The 18,043-nt window shown below is 40.7% G+C and overlaps 1 protein-coding gene across 1 annotated transcript in view; it reads right to left on the reverse strand.

The window, feature by feature from the left end:
- LOC136885612 (trypsin-7) overlaps positions 1-17,641 on the reverse strand; it is an 84,459-nt gene extending 66,818 nt beyond the window's left edge. Inside the window, exon 1 of the mRNA XM_067158302.2 lies at positions 17,618-17,641. The gene's annotated coding sequence lies outside the window, so the exon portion shown is untranslated. The remainder of the gene's footprint in view (positions 1-17,617) is intronic.
- Positions 17,642-18,043: the final 402 nt, after the last annotated feature.

Genomic DNA, 18,043 nt, shown 5'->3' on the forward strand with positions numbered 1-18,043 from the left:
TTCATTTCCGATCTTCGATCAAAACTGAACTACAGTTAGCGATTTTTATGCAACCGGCCCTATAGAGAATAACATCATACGCAAAAATCCTTACCTCTGATTCCATTCCTTTACTCAAATCATTTATATATATTATAAAACATAAAGGTCCGATAATACTGCCTTGAAGAATTCCCTCTTAATTATTACAGCGTCAGATAAAGCTTCGCCTACTCTAATTCTCTGAGATCTATTTTCTAGAAATATAGCAACCCATTCAGTCACTCTTTTGCCTAGTCCAATTGCACTCATTTTTGCCAGTAGTCTCCCATGATCCACCCTATCAAATGCTTTAGACAGGTCAATCGCGATAGAGTCCATTTGACCTTCAGAATCCAAAATATCTGCTATATCTTGCTGGAATCCTACAAGTTGAGCTTCAGTGGAATAACCTTTCCTAAAACCGAGTTGCCTTCTATCGAACCAGTTATTAATTTCGCAAACATGTCTCATGTAATCAGAAAGGATGCCTTCCCAAAGCTTACATGCAACGCATGTCAAACTGACTGGCTTCTAATTTTCAGCTTTATCTCTATCACCCTTTCTCTTTATATACAGGGGCTACTATAGCAACTCTCCATTCATTTCGTATAGCTCCTTCAACCAAACAATAATCAAATAAGTACTTCAGATATGGTACTATATCCCAACCCATTATCTTTAGTACATCCCCAGTAATCTTATAAATTCCAGCTGATTTTCTAGTTTTCAACTTTTGTATCTTATTGCAAATATCATTGTTATCATATGTAAATTTTAATACTGTCTTCTTTAGCATTTGTCACCTCCTCTATCTGGACATTTTCCTTGTAACCGACAATCTTTACATACTGCTGATTCAATACTTCTGCCTTTTGAAGATCCTCACATACACACTCTCCTTGTTCATTAATTATTCCTGGAATGTCCTTCTTTGGATCCTGTTTCTGCCTTAAAATACCTATACATTCCCTTCCATTTTTCACTAAAATTTGTATGACTGCCAATTATGCTTGCCATCATGTTATCCTGCCTTGAAGAATTTCCCTCTTAATTATTACAGCAACTGGAAGCTTCCAAATAAGCAAGTTCCTTCAATTTCTCCTCACTTCCACAGCCATTTCTAACTCTATTTCTTTCCAATTTGCAACTCCTTCTTAGTCTCTTTATTTCTCTATTATAAAAGGTGGGTCTTTACCAATCCTTACCACCTTTAAAGGTACAAACCCGTTTTCACATTCCTCAAAAATTGCATTAAACCCATCTCAGAGTCTGTTTATATTCTTATTTACCGCTTTCCACCGATCATAATTACTTTTTAAAAACTGCCTCATGCCTGCTTTATCAGCCATATGGTACTGCCTAATAGTCCTACTTTTAAAACCTTATTTTCTATCACATTTATTTCTAACCACGACAAAAACAGCTTCGTCATTACTAATACCATCTCTTACTTCGGTTTTTCTATAGAGCTCGTCTGGTTTTATCAGCACCACGTCCAGGATACTTTTCCCTCTAGTTGGTTCCGTCACTTTCTGAATCAGCTGTCCTTCCCATATTAGCTTATTTGCTATTTGTTGGTCATGCTTCCTGTCGTTCGGATTTCCTTCCCAATTGACATTTGGTAAATTCAGATCTCCCGCTACAATCACATTCTTTTCCATGTCGTTTCCCACATAGCCTGATTATCTTATCAAATAATTCTGAATCCGTGTCAGCATTACCGTTTCCCGGTCTGTACACTCCAAAGACATCAAGTTGCCTATTATCTTTAGAAATGAGCCTTAGACCTAGAATTTCATGTTTCTCATCTTTAACTTTTTCGTAGCTTATAAATTCTTCTTTCACCATAATGAATACTCCCCCTTTACATTAGATGCTCTAATATCCCACAGTTGGAAGAATACTAAATGTGAAGGCTTACAATGTCGAAAGCTCATAAAACTGATCAACAATAACATTACATTGACCATTGTTTGTTGTGGTGTGATCTTCAATAGATGGAATTACTGCTGCGTCCCGCGTAAAACTGCCTGCTTTAATAATGACGGAAAGTACAGGGTTATTCTAAATGATTGTCGGGGTTACAAAAATTCATAATTCACAGTGCAATTGACATAGGAATATGAATCTTGTTTTATTGTGTACTGTAACTCATAAAGTTATTTTGATATACATAGTACATTACATATGCTCGATTTGTGAGCCTTGTGTCACTCTACACACATCTACTCGATAGTCCATTTCTTCCCACACTTAGTCAACATGGCAGCGGTGATGCTTTCGAAGGCGGTTTGGATGCGCTGCTTGACTTCCTGAATATCCACCAGTAGAGGAGGAACAAATACCTGATCTTTAACGTATCCCCACGGGAAGAAATCGGATGGTGTAAGATCTGGTGAACGTGGTGGAAAGGGTAAGAGCTTCAGATCACCTTCCGTTCCGCATCCCATCCATCGTCGTGGAAGTTCTTTTGTTTTAAAAATGCTCCAACCTCCATGTGGAAATGAGGTGGTGCACCATCCTGTTGCAGCACGTAATGAACCCTGTCGTCACTCAACTGGGGTAACAGCCATTCTGTGAGCATGTCCAGGTAAGTCAGCCCTGTTACTGTCTGTTCGTTGAAGAAGAACTGGCCATAGCCCTTCGTGTTTGAAACGGCCTATAACAATTCATCTTAGGAGAGTCTCACACATGTTCCACATAACAGTGGGGGTACGTTGCACCCCAAATGAGAACGTTTTGTTTGTTTACCTTTCCACTTACATAAAAAAAAAAAAAGCTTCGTCACTGAAAACTACTCTGTCAAGAAAACAGTCATCTTCAATCCGTTCCTGCAGTGCCATGGAAAAGTTGAAACGTAGGGCTTTGTATTAGCTGTTAGAGCTTGACGCAATTGTAGGCGATATGGCTTTACCTATAGGCGCCTTCGTAACACACGCAAAACTGTAATTTGAGGAACTTGCAGTTCCCTGCTACATCTCGTAGTTGATTTCTTAGGACTACAGAGATAAACGCCCCTAATCCGATTCACATCCGCTTCTGATACAGCGGGACGCCCACTGCTTTTCCCTTTGCACAAACAACCTATATCCACAAATTGTGCGTACCATCTGCGAATGCAGTTGTCGGAAGGAGGCTCCTTTCCGTATTTTGTCCGAAAATGGCGCTGGACTCTGGTAACGGATCAGTGTTGATAAAATTCAAGAGTACAAAAGCTTTCTCCTTATCGCTAACTGCCATTTTGTTAAACACTGCTATTACTGCCATCTGGTGGTAACTAATGTACTACAGCTGATGCAAAACAAAACTTTGAGAGTCTGTCTAACAGTTACTGCAACAATAAAAAATTCACGAAAGCCCGACAATCATTTAGAATAACCCAGTATTCGGGGAGTTGGAGAACTCTGCACATATACTCCTTTTACCCACCTCCTTACTCTATCACTTCTCCAAAACCCCATCACCTCTCCTGGCCAGAGAGAGCGCGTCACTCTCTAAGTGGCCCACTTGCAGTTCCCTGCTACATCTCGGGAATAAAATGAAAATAACATTATTTATAGCCTAGATTGTAGTGCTTCACTCCCCGACTTAATATACTGATTTTCATTAATTTTTTTCAGACACTTTCTCGTGATGCGCAGGCAGACAGAGATGATGGAAAATTAAAAAAATTAATTAAAATTAAATTAAAATTACAATTAAAAATTAAACAAGTGCATTTCCTTGTTACTGTGGATACGACCGATAGAGATATACCATTCTATTTTTTGATTCTGAGCAATGCACAGACGAAACTCTTATTCTATATAGATAGATAGACGATGACAATAATAATAATAATAATAATAATAATAATAATACCCTCATCAAAGCTCTTCACGAAAATCAGATATCCATAATGGCCCTACAGGAAACAAGGTACCCAGATGAAGAGATTTTTGAATCCGAAGGCTACCGATTTTTCAAGAGCAAAGCGCAGAGAGGAATCCTCAATGGAGCTGTGATGCTTGGAACCGCGTTTGCTGTTAGAACCAAGATCCGTAAATCGGCTGCAAATTTCGAACCTGTGAATGACAGATTGTCTATACTCACAATTAAATGCGCGAACAAAACCTACGCCCTAGTTAACGCACATGCTCCTACAAACGATAAGAACAAGTCTGATCCAGACGAAGTTGATAATTTCTGGGACCTAACCTACTGGATGAAAAATAAAACAAAATCCCTAAACACCATGTCAAGCTTCATTTGGGTGACTTCAATACCCAACTAGGTCGTGAACAGAAGTACAAGAAAGTTATAGGAAATTACCCTGCTCACAAAAGAACCAATCCCAACGGCAAAAGACTGGTGTCCATTTGCGAAAATCACAACCTGCAGATCATGTCGACCCACTTTTGCCATCTACCCAGAAAGCAAATGACTTGGCGTTCTCCCGTCCAAGCTCTCGGAGAGTTCCAAATTGATCATGTTGTAATCTCCAGGAGAAACAGCCCTGAGATTATGAATGTCAAGGTAAAGAAAGGCATCAATGTGGCCTCAGATCATTATATGTCTCTTATCAAATTCAAACCAATTCCCGCAAACACAAGGAAGACAACCAAACAGATCACACGCTTCGACAATGATAAACTTCGGCAAAGGGTCGAGGAGTTCCAGGAGAAGGCTAGACCAAATGACTGTGACTTTAACAACGCCCAAAGTCTCCTTGTTGAGGCCGCCAAAGACGTTGCAGAAATCAAGAGAAGCAAAAAGCATGCCTGGTGGAATGGTACCTGCGAATCAGTCCTCCAAGAAAGACTCAATGCGTGGAAACAGTACTACTCTACGAAATAAGAAAATGATTGGGAAACCTACAAAACCCAACGTGCCCAAGCAGCTAGGGTGTTCAGAACTGAGAAACGTAAATACGAAAAATCTCTCATTGAAAAGATAGAACAAAGCTTTAGGAAGAATGAAAGCAGAGAGTACTACAGAGCCTTCAAACGCAAACTCACTGGCTATAAACCACTATCTCTATGCTTTGAGCGAAAGGACGGCACACTGGCAACGTCAAATGAAGAAAATTGCAGCATTCTGGTAGATTACTTCAAGAATTTACTTAATTGCTCTAAACCGCAAAGCGCCATTGAGACCAAGGAACCCTTACTCAGGTACCCAGATTCCAGACCACCCGACAGAGATGAAATCAAGCGCCACATTGCCCGTCTTAAAAATAACAAAGCGCCGGAGGAAGACTCAGTAGTAGCAGAACTATGGAAATATGCCACAGAGGAATCACTTGATATCTTGCAAAAGCAAATAGAAGAAATTTGGAACAAGGAGACCCTACCCGAAGATTGGAAGATAGCTTTGATCCATCCATTACACAAAAAAGGCAGCATGAAGAACATCAACAACTACAGAGGAATATCTTTGCTACCCGTGACTTACAAAATTCTATCACTTGCCATCCTGGAGCGTTTGGAAGCACAAGTCGAACATCAAATAGGTGAATACCAAGGAGGGTTCAGAAAAGGTCGCTCAACAGCTGAACAGATCCAAAATCTCAAAACGATCATCAGATATTGTACAGTAAGGTCCAAGCAGTATGTGTCTGTCTTTGTGGACTTTAAGAAAGCGTACGACTCCATTGACCGGGAAGTCCTGCTAAACATCTTAAGTGAATTTGGAGTTGATTTGTACCTGCTGGCATTAATTAGAGCCACTCTGACCGATACAAAATCCAAGGTGAAGTTCCACGGATGTCTCTCGCATTCCTTTGACATCAAAACAGGAGTCCGACAAGGTGATGGGCTATCCCCGATACTCTTCAACTGTGTTCTTGAAAAGATCATCAGAACCTGGCGGGTGAGATTACAGGAAACCAATTACAGTCCACTGAGAATAGGAACCAAATCCAAGGGGATCGCAACAGACTACTTAGCATTTGCCGATGATGTTGCTGTTCTCTCAAACGATATAGAAACCGCTAGAGCTCAAATTGAAATTTTAAAGGAAATTGCCGAACAAACTGGTTTGCAGATATCGTTTGAGAAAACAGAAGTAATGACTAACATCAAATAGGCCCCACCAAAACTCCATACAAAATACGGGGACATCACCCGAGTAGACAAATTCAAATACCTGGGTGAGATCATCATGAAAAATGGACTGGACAAAGAAGCACTTCAGGAGCGAGTACGCAAACTGGAAATAGAATACCAAACATCCCGCACAATCTACAACAAAAATGCCTTTCCCAAAACACTACGTCACTATGAAACAGTTCTGAAGCCAGTAGTTCTATATGCAGCCGAAACTCTGTCTCTAAATGCCAACAAAGGACTCCTTGAAGAACTGGAGAAAAGAGAACGCAAAATTGTGAGAGGAATCTTGGGATCAAAGTACAGAAATGGAATCCATCAAAAGAGATCCAACGAGGAAGTCTACAGCAAAATAGAGAAAATTACCGACACAATCAGAAAAAGACGGGCACGATTTCACGGTCATCTGAAAAGAATGGACGGAAGAAAGTTAACTAAAGAAATCATTCACTTTTTTTATTCAAACCCCAAAACCACAATTCCCTGGTTTAGAAATACCAAAGAAGACCTGCAAATGCTACATATCTCAGCTGAAGACGCCCTTAACAGAGATCTCTTCCGCAAGAAAATATTGACGAACGGGCTAAACCGAGACGAGCAACCGAAGAGAAGACACGGTGCCCCTTGGACAGAGGAGCGTAAGCAGGCCCACTCACAAAGAATGAGGGAAATTTGGGCTCTAAAGAAGGCCAAGTTCAGTGTCAAATGCAACAAGACTTAACGTGGTCCTTGATGGCCCCAGCGAATTATATATAATAATAAAATAATAATAATAATAATAATAATAATAATAATAATAATAATAATAATAATAATAATAATAGACAAATCACACCACAACAAACAATGGTAACTTTATTGTTAGTCCAGTATAGGCTTTCAAATAGCTGCTCAGGTGGTGATGGTGGTGATTATTGTTTTAAGAGGAAGTACAACTGGGCAACCATCCCCTATATAACACTAATCAGAGAGAAAAAATGGAAGGGGTCCGACACTTCGAAAAAGAAAGGTATCAGCCAAAGGAAGACAAGGGCCGCGAAGGGCATGAAAATGAAAGACTCCCTAGGCCTTTACATGTAATACCGTCGTGGTCGGAAAAGAACAAGAGTTGACCAAGGAAGGTCGGATATACAGATGAAAGTGAGGTGGTGGTGGTGATTATTGTTTTAAGACGAAGTACAACTGGGCAACCATCCTCTATATAACACCAATCAGAGAGAAAAAATGGAACGGGTCCGACACTTCGAAAGATGAAGGTATCGGCCAAAGGAAGACAAGGGCCACGAAGGGCGTGAAAATGAAAGACTCCCTAGGCCTACATACGTAATACCGTCGGGATCAGAAAAGAACAAGAGTTGACCAAGGGGGGTCGGATAGGATAGATGAAAGAGAGGAGCCTGGCACAAGTCAGTGGAAGCAATGCCAGTACTCAACTGAGGGCCCCACGGTTGCCAACCCGCGCTCCAAAGTGCAGAGCCCCTGAGGTCTCAAAGTGAGGAGCCTGGCACAAGTAAGTGGAAGCAATGCCAGAACTCATCAAAGGGCGCCGTGGTCACAACCCACCCTCAAAAGTTCAGACACCATTGGGCCCCTATTAGTCACCTCTTTCGACAGACAGGGAATACCGTGGGTCTTACTCTACCGCCCCCACCCAAAGGGCGAATAGCTGCTGAGTTCTTTCAGGCTGAACTCTGGGCCATAAAGAATGCAGTGCTGTGGTGTAAAAGATGATAACAAGAATGTGAAGATACTCAGTAATTAGCAAGCAGCGTTGAGCTCCATTAACAAGTACAGGTGTGATAAATCAGATCCAATTAATTACAGAGGTATTTCGCTAGTACCAGTTATGTAAACAAATTTTCTCTAAGGTGCTATCAAACAAGCTAGGTCGACAAGCAGATCCACCAATAGGGAAATACCAATCAGGCTTCATGAAATGGAGATCATTAATCGAACAGATCTGGAACATGAGAACACTTTTGAAAATCAGACAAAAAATAAACAATGTAGTGTGCCATATCACATACGCCCCAAGAGTAAGATACATAATATTGTGTAATGCTGGGGATTTATTAGAAGAAAGAAGTCCTGGTATGATGAGGAAGTTGCGCAATGCAAGATCTTGGCAGCGCGTGGCATCAGAAATAACTTGTTATCTTCCATAGCAACAGCAATCAGTTCGTATATTTCACATGAGTCAATCGGGGAATTTACGAGATTGTTTGAGAGCGGCAGATTTGGAAAGAGACCAATCACAAGCTTGGAAGCGAAATTGCGGAATGAAGGGATATACCGAACAAGCGAATGCAGACCTACCAACTTCGAATTTACAGTGCTGCACCATCAATGATTTAACTAGGCAATCTGTATTAAAGCCATACTCCACGTTTTTGATATGAAATAGAAGTTAATGATGTGTTTAAAACTACCTGTAGACAGAAAAAGTACTTAATTATGATTTAATTAATGAATATATTTTCATTGGGTCAGCGTTTTCTATCAAGGAAGCGGCTGAGCAATTGCTTCATCTATCAGTGGAAATCCCCGAAGTATTACAAATACAGGATGTTTGGTGAACACGTGCAGTTTGAGGAAGTAGGACAGGCACTCTGCTCTGAATGCGTGTAGCGCGCGGATCGGTATTTCTTAAGGCGCGTCCAGACTTGCAACAGAACATCGTAATGCAACCGCGTCGCGCTCCTGTCTGGACGGCACTGCGTAACTTCGTCGCGCAACCTTAGCCCGCAACATGAACGATACGGAACGAGGTTCGCTGCGTTCCACTGCTTGTCGCTTTTTCTGCGTCACATCAAAGAGCTGCGCGCGCGGAAGTTACAGCAAGCTTGGACGACCTCGGCGCGTAACACGCATTCGCCTCTGTCTGCTTGATCAGTAAAACATGGAGTGGACCGAGCAAAACACACTGCATTTTATTGAAATATACAGAGCTAAGGACATTTTGTGGCTAGCTATCCGAGGCATTTCAACAAAATTTCAAGGAATGATGCATGGAAGGAGCTGGCGACGGAACTTGATTAGACTTACAAAGTAGTGATTCTGTGTTGAATAAACTATTGAAATAGATAATGTTTGAAGTATGTAACATAGAATATCCCAGCAATAAATTCCTTACTTAAATTCCTATTTTATTTCAGTGCTTCAATCAGAGCTTGACACCGGTACGATAACACTAATCGACTGTTTGGATATTTTGAAAAGATACTGCAGACTAGTGTATGAATCACCGGTTGCTAGAAATTGTACTGTCACTGCCAGTCTCTCTTGCACCGAGATAGCCTCTCTGGATGTGGTATCCTTCTTAGAACTTTAGGCCCTATCAAATTGATGAGGTATTCAAAGTCTGTAGGTGACATTCCAGTAAAATTCTTATAATGCCCACTAACTGTGAAACTTCATGTCAGCCAGCAAATTTGAACCACCATGTGTAGTTCTACGTGAATATAGCTGAGTTTGCCACCATCGCCTATGTTTCCGTTTCTGTTTGGTTGCATAATGCAAATAAATATAGGCTGCTGCAGCTGTGTCCATCTTTCAAAGCTGCACTGTCTCAACTGGCGGAACGCTGGTAGGTTACGCGTTACGACCTGCGGCGCGGGATAGAAAAGTTTACCTTGCAACCGCGGTGCGTATCATTGCCCCGTTTAACCTTGGCACGCGACGTGGTTACGTTACAGAGTTAGGCGCGCATGTCTGTACCCGCCTTTATACTAAGCCTATGTCGAATGGTAATAACATTAACTGTGACGATTTTCATCAACCGAGTAGACATATTTGTCTCATGAAATCTGAGACGTTAGTTAACGAGTTATAAGCATTATCTAAGTGCAAGTGACACAATTTAAACACGGGAGTGTACAGTACAATTTACAAAGCAATTACCTTTGCTACATATAAAATAATGTTTTACATTGCAGTATGCCAGAGTGCGGTTTTGGCACGGGATTGCTAATAACTAAGACGGTATTTATTATCGAAATCTCCAAACCCGTGTATACAGTTGCAGTCGCGTAGTGCAAAAGCTGTGATCGGTACGCGTTATCGCGAAGACCGTGTGCGTATCGTCGTTTGTCGTTCGGAATAAATTAATGGTGTGTGCGGAGCACCATATTTCAAAGACGGCGATGGAAGAAGCAAAGACCAGCAGTGTATGTTGTAACACTAGCATGTGTGTTGCAATGATGGCGTAATTTACGCAGACGCAGTGGCCTGGGGACCATGAAGAAAGCTGAGACGACACCAGTTAAGTTTATCTTAAATCATAGGCATGTTTAGATGGAGGAATTAGGCTAGTTCGATCCTGATGTAGTTTAATTTGTAAATGTCAGTCTCTTTGTGGCTGAGCTGTGTTTTATTATTGTAAAGTAATGGTATGTTTCAGGGGAAATGCATGCTCACACACTGAAGTCTTCCTATTATTATTTTTCCTTTTTATTAGACGGAAAAGAGGGAAGTTAGTAGGTGTAGATAAGGAAAGATATATGTCATGAGGTTAGTGTGTATTCCAATTTATGGTATGGGATGTAGACTCTTTCATTATGGAGGCTGCGGAGCCTTAAGTTTGTTTGGGAATAAATTTTAGCAGGGAATAGTTTGTTTTAAAGCATGTAGCATGCTTACAGGTGTTTGCATGGCAGATGTAACCAGCTCGAAAGTCCATCGTTGAATTAGTGTCATTTAGATAGGCAAAGAGAATCAGCTAATTGTGACTGTGTTGTGATACTATGAGTCAATGCCTGCTAATTAATAAGAGGAAAATATAATGGTGTTAACTGCGTTGTGAGAGAAAGGCTTGATTTGCCTAGAGTGTTCATTAATATTACGAGAGTCGAACTCTTGTATTCCGAGGTGTTAGGCCAGATGTGCCGTGTGTCATATATAGTAGCCGTGTTAAATTGAAATGTGTATTTACGGCCGTAGTAATGCGTATTGAAAAGCATTGAGTTCGAGGCCTGTTGTTTGTATAATGAACAGAGCAGTGATTTGTGGCGTTAATATGTGTCTCCTATATATATTACAATCTCACAGGCAGGAATTAAGAATCCAATTAGCTGATATCTTCTCTTGCGAAGTAGGCTGTCTCATAGCTGGAGAATTAGTAGTGTCAGGAGATTTATGATACGACGTGAAGGTGACCATCAACATGTGTAGCTGAGCCAGGATTCCCTTGGTTAATAATTAGAAGGAGTTTAGCATCTCATAAATTGTATTTTAGATATGAGGATACACAGTGATAATTTTTGTTTATTTTATTGCATGATATTTACAGGTTTCTTTGAAGTGTGTCATTTATTGATTTGTGTTAATATGTTCTTGATGTTCATGTCATTGTCATCGTTGGTAAAGACTTATCTTTTGCGTATGAGTCCATAGCTCATTTTATTGGGAAGTGGCTTTCCAGACGTCTAACTTGTAACAGAACGGTCCCCCTTGGGACAATGAGGTGTTTATTATTAATGTTGTAAATATAACTTGTAATATGGATCGGATCTAGTATAATTCTATTCTATCGCGTTATGTCCTGTGAACTTTAATTGAATGATATCCGTCAGGATTTCTTAAGATAAATTTAACTGCGTCGACTCGAAGCGAAGTGTGTATTTCTTCCTCAGATTTATTTTGTAAATATATTGTATTAATAAGGGGTATTGCCCGTATTTTCATGTCAAGTGTTAATTATTTGTCAATAATGTGCATGGCACATTTTTACTTATTATTTGGTTTATTTTACGGATTTTCAATAATGTTCTTAGAAAATAAATTTATCTTACGCCCTATTTTGGATTTTATTTTCGGAATTATGTTACTGTTTCCCGTTCACATACCCATGGTATATTTTATCCTGAGATATTTGATTTATTTTAGCCCTGATCGTATTTTTATGAACCGAACACGCAGCTCTCCAACGGCGCCGGAAGACTATTTTAAGACGGGAACGGTACAATAGTTACCTTTGTGGACTTTAAGAAAAAGCGTACGATTCCATAGGCAGACAGACGCTCTTTGACGTACTGGAAGAACATGGCATTGACAGAAAAACCACAGCACTTATACAACAGACGCTTACAGACACCACCTCCAAGATCAAGTTCATTGGAGAAATTTCGGAAGCCTTCCAGATACACACAGGTGTCCGACAAGGAGACGGGCTCTCACAAATCTTGTTCAACATGGAGTTAGACAAAATTATCAAGCAGTGGGAGGAAAAAGTTAAAGGAATACAGCTGAGAAGAACACGTGAATCATAAACAATCATAAAATGTCTGGCATTTGCAGATGACATAGCCATACTCAGCAATAATACACAGGAGGCAAAGGGAGCACTGGAAAGCTTGCATGAAATAGCTACCAAAACAGGTCTACAGATATCTTACGAGATGTCCCAATACATGGAACGACAGAACAACAATGTGCACGCCATACATGCGGTATATAGATCCGTGAAAAGAGTCGAAAAACTCAAATATTTAGGAGAATACATACAAATAGGAGGATCAAACAAGGCGTCTAACATAGAACGAACGGAAAACTCCAGAAAGCATACAAACTCACATGGTCACATTATAATAAGAAACGCATATCAAGACAGGCCAAATTTAGACACTATAGCATAGTCGTATTACCATAAGCATTGTATGTGTCAGAAACGACCCTAATTGGAGCATCAGGCATCATAAAGACAGAAAAAATAGAACGTACAATTCTCAGAAAAATATTTGGACCAATACACAGAGATGACATATGGATGAAACCACCTACCGAAGAGCTGTATCAGCACACTAACAGACTCACAGACATGATCAGGAAATGCAGACTAACTTTCTATAGGCACGTACAGAGAATGGACAACAACAGGCTTGCAAAGAAATTCTTTGATGTAGTAAACAGTTCAAGCAAGAAAACAAATTGGTATCATGAAATAGAGGAAGACTTAAAGCAGGTGGAGATCAACAGGCAAATGATAGCAGACAGAAAAGAATTCAGAAACAAAATTAGGAATGCAAAATGTATAGTAAATGAGAAGAAGAAGACAGGAACATTGTGGAGAGAACAAATGTAACAGGAGCACAGCCAAAGGATGAAGAGATTTTGGGAAGAGAGAAGAAGAAGGGGAAGAAGTGAAAATTGTGTCACCATGAGATATTCGAGTTCAAACACTGCCATAAGGGCAAAAGTGATATGAATGAAAAATGAATAATAATAATAATCGTATGGCCTCAGCTACCGTATGCAGACATTTCAATTTGACGCTATCTGGCTGTCTGCTCGTCAATTTCGACGTTCCGTTTTACTCTAGGCTCACTAGATGGCAGACCGAGTAAACTGAAACTCTCTTGGGCGTCTATGGCTGAGATTTAATTAATTTTGTTAGTTAAACACCAAATGCATCACCAGAGATCTTTTACATGCCGACACCGTATGGCATGAGGTCCGCCCTTCAAAAATCCAACTACCTCTGCCGGGTTTGAACGAGCTATGTTGGGATCCAGAGGCCGACACTCTACCACTGATCCACAGAGACAGCCTAGATAGATAGATAGATAGATAGGGCACAGTAGTACATACACTTAAGAGCGCTCATCTCGTCCAAGAGAGGAAGGACACACAGAAGAAGGACAAGCACTACCATGATGCTTCTGCAACGAACAGCAGCTTCACCCGTACTGATGACGCAAGACTGGCTGCTTTGAAACATTAGGTATCGTGTCATTATACGTGCGTTTTAGCGTGAGTCTGTCCATTAATAAATGTGTTGATTCTTCACGTCAGGGGTGTACGAACTACGTATTTCTGGCTCGATAAAAAATTGACGACTGAACGTGAAGAGTGGTCGGAGGCGGGGCTTTAGTCGGGCCGATATTCACCGGCGCCCAGTACCGGAAGTTCTAAAACCTACAAATCTACGGTGGTATGAACCGGCTCTTAAAATACCTGTACCTTAATTAAGGCCAAGGCCGCTTCCTTCCAACTCCTAGGCCTTTCCTATCCCATCGTCGGCATAAGACCTATCTGTGTCGGTGCGACGTAAAGCCACTAGCAAACAAAAAAAGGAAAAAGTAAATGAATAAATAAATTAAATTAAAATACCAATCCTATGGTTGTTTAAAAATTCTATCAATTTACTGCAGCAGTACGCATAAACCGGCTTCGGTGGTGGGGACATGTGAGGCGAATGGAGGAGGAAAGTTTAGTGGTGGTGGTGATTATTGTTTTAAGATGAAGTACAACTAGGCAACTATCCTCTATGTAACACTAATCAGAGGGAAAAATGGAAGAGATCAGATAGTTCGAAAACTGAAGGTATCGGTCAAAGAAAGACAAGGGCCACGAAGGGCGTGAAAATGAAAGACTCCCTAGGCCTCGGAAACCTAATAGCGTCGGGGTCGGAAAAGAACAAGAGTTGGCCAAGGGAGGTCGGATAGGATAGGTGAAAATGAGAAGCCTGGCACAAGTAAGTGGAAGCAATGCCAGGACTCAGCTGAGGGCCCCATGGTTGCCAACCCACGCTCCAAAGTTCAGAGCCCTTGGGGCCGCTTTTAGTCGACTCTTACGACAGGCAGGGAATTCCGTGGGTGTTATTCTGTCACCCCCACCCACAGGGGGAGAGGATAGGTTACCTAGGAGAACAACGGACTCTGTTATGGAGGATAAGAGAAGTAGCGGGAGACCAAGACGACGATGATTAGACTGAGGTAATGGTGGTGGTGATTACTGTTTTAAGAGGAAGTAGGCTACAACTAGGCAACCATCCTCTATATATCACTAATCAGAGAGAGAAAATGTAAGGTATCCGACACTTCGAAAAATGAAGGTATCGGCCAAAGGAAGACAAGGGCCACGAAAGGCGTGAAAAGACTCCCTAGCCCTCGCAAACCTAATACCGCCGGGGTCGGAAAAGAACAAGAGTTGACCAAGAGAGGTCGGATACGGGAAATGAAAGTGAGGAGTCTGGCACAAGTAAGTGGAAGCAATGCCAGGACTCAGCTAAGGCCCCCGTGGTCACTGACCCACGCTCCAAACTTCAGAGCACGTGGGGCCCCTTTTAGGCGCCTCTTACGACAGGCAGGGAATTCCGTGGGTGTTATTCTGCGACCCCCACCCATAGGGGGATGTCTGTCTGTCTGTCTGTCTGCGCATCACGAAAAAATGACTGATGATAATTTATTGAAAATCAAGGAATGAGGCACTACAATCTACGCTATAAATAATTTAATTCACACTGAGTAAAATGGTAGTTTAGGGGAACGTCTAAAATTTAATTCTCAAATATCTATGTTATTAGTGTTCCTATCGATGAATTGTACATAACTACAGTTATATACAATTATAATTCCGATCATTTGTGTCCTATACATTTTTACTATACCGGCTATAATAACAGACACATTCATGAATGTCGCTTTTTTTTAGCCAGGAGAAAATGGGAGAACAGAATTTCATGAAAATCGGCATGTACGGTCGGGGAATAAAGCACTACATTTTAGGCTGTAAATAACTTTATTAACGTTGGATGAAATGGTAGTTTAGTAGAGGAAGTGGGACCTATTATTATGCAATGTAATACGAGTAAAATCATATTCACAGCGTGTACACGACTACATCTACAATTCTGTATGGAATGTAGAATTCCGTTGCGAAGCAGCTAATCTATATCTATATAATTATTATAAAGAGGAAAAAAATTTATATTTGTTTGTAACGGATAAATTCAAAAACTACTGAACCGATTTTAAAAATTACTTCACCTATAGAAAGCTACATTACCAGTGAGTAACATGGCCTGTATTTTATTTTCAAAATAATTCCAGGGGCCAGGGGGCGACGGGGGAAGATATAAAAATATAAAAATAATAGGCTAATATGGGCGAAATCGAATTTGTCGTACAAGGACGAGACAAAGCTCGTTTTAAACCCCTTGACGGAAAGAACAAAACTCGGTAAGCCCTTCGCGCCCGGAAACCGTGTTTTAAGGCCCTAAAATCAACCGTTATGGAGATATTGGCACCACACTACCCCTGCTCTAGGAATCGGATAAAGAAATGAACTGCCGTAACCATGGTAACGTCAGCTCCAGTATTCCTACAGCAGCGAGATTATCTACAACATATCACAAAAACCTAACATGTTACAGACATGGAAATTGGTATTTGGAATTTCCTTTAAAAATAAATGAACACACTTTTTTTTTGGAAAATTCACTTAAGGGGGTTAAATAATAAAAAAAGGCGCGTGAATTTTTAAAATGAGTATCATCTTCTTCTACCGCTTTCCCACACCTGTGGGGTCGCGGGTGCGAACTGTGTCGCACATGTAGAATTTGACCCTGTTTTACGGCTGGATGCCCTTCTTGACGCCAACCCCGTGTGTTGGGATGTAATTACTATTGCGTGTTCCTGTTGTGGTTGGTAATGCTGTGGTGTTGAGTGAATATGAAGAGGAGAGTGTTGGCAGAAACACAAACAATCTGTCCTCGAGCCAGATGAATTAATCACACGCGATTAAAATCCCCGGAATCGAACCCGGAACCCTGTGAACCGAAGGCCTCAACGCTGACCACTCAGCCAAGGAGTGGAGCAATTTTTAAAATGAGTAGTATATCTACAGTATATCTCATAAACTTAACATGTTACAGACGTGAAAATTGGCATTCGTAATCCCCTTAAAATATAAACACGTACTTTTTTGTTTTCGGAAAATCAACTTAAGCTGGAGATCGAAAAATAAGTGAAGAAGGAGTTGAATTCTCTTTATGAGGATACTTATATTTAAAAAACTAAGATGTTACAGACATGAAAATCGGTGTTTGAAATCTCCTTTAGAAATAAAGAAACTTCTTTTTGTTTTTCGACTTAAAAGAGGACTATTTCTCACATATAGAGTTCCATGTCGCATGTTCGATTTAGCTCTGCCAGTAGCCTGGTCATCTTAGCCCCGAAAGGCAATGCCCAGACGTGGTTTACAAAGAGGTTCTGGGGTAAATGAAATCCAATTTTTCGGCGAGTTTTTGTACCTTAGGGTTTTTCAGATAATGTCTTATTGTTAGTGCAGTACCGAGGAACAATTAATTTTTATCAACTTAACAACTCCTCGCGAGCGAAGCCGTGGGTAACACAGCTAGTAGAAAATAATTTCGTACGATACACTTAACAACGGGTGGGATGATAATATTCAAGAAAGATATTTCTCCCCGCCGCAAGTTACAAGAGTACTATACTCCGCACGACTTCACTTCTAAACTGGCGTTTCGCAAAACAAATCAGCATCGCCTTACCTCTGTTTACAGCGTGCTACTGCCGCGTGAACAGCTGATGTAATACGACCGCGGTAAACAGCCCTCGTAAAATGTAATACCGTACTCAGAAAAAGCTAATGAATCGGGATTGGAAACAAATTCATAAGAACTACACATAGGCCTACTAACAACACCCGATACTAAAAAATGAAAACAGGAAAAAGAATAAAAGAGAATGAGGGAATAACACTTCACTCACCGCTAATGGCTGGCAAAGGAAGGAGGTTATGGCCTACAAAAGGAACACTCCACTACACTGAGACATTCCAAACACGCCCGAACGAAATACACTAACCAATACACGGAGGTAAATAAAATTACAGCTATATTTAGATACTGAACTACTAGAACTGTCTTTTACTATAGCTCATTCCGTGTTAAAAAAACAAAAAAAAAAACAGTATTGCTCTTACGACAACAGGGTTGCCATATCGAACAGTTCTGCTCAACACCATTACGGGAAAACGACGGCACATACATTTTTGAAGTTCAGTATTGAAGTTCAAGACAAAAAGAGGAAGAAACTAAGCTACACATTTCTTTTATGAACTAAAGGGGACGGGGTGTTTACAGGAGGTATTTTTGGTATGCACAGAATCAGAGGTAAACTAACCACATAAAAAAC

The sequence above is a fragment of the Anabrus simplex genome, chromosome 14 (genome assembly GCF_040414725.1).
Source record: "Anabrus simplex isolate iqAnaSimp1 chromosome 14, ASM4041472v1, whole genome shotgun sequence".
Classification (NCBI taxonomy): domain Eukaryota; kingdom Metazoa; phylum Arthropoda; class Insecta; order Orthoptera; family Tettigoniidae; genus Anabrus; species Anabrus simplex.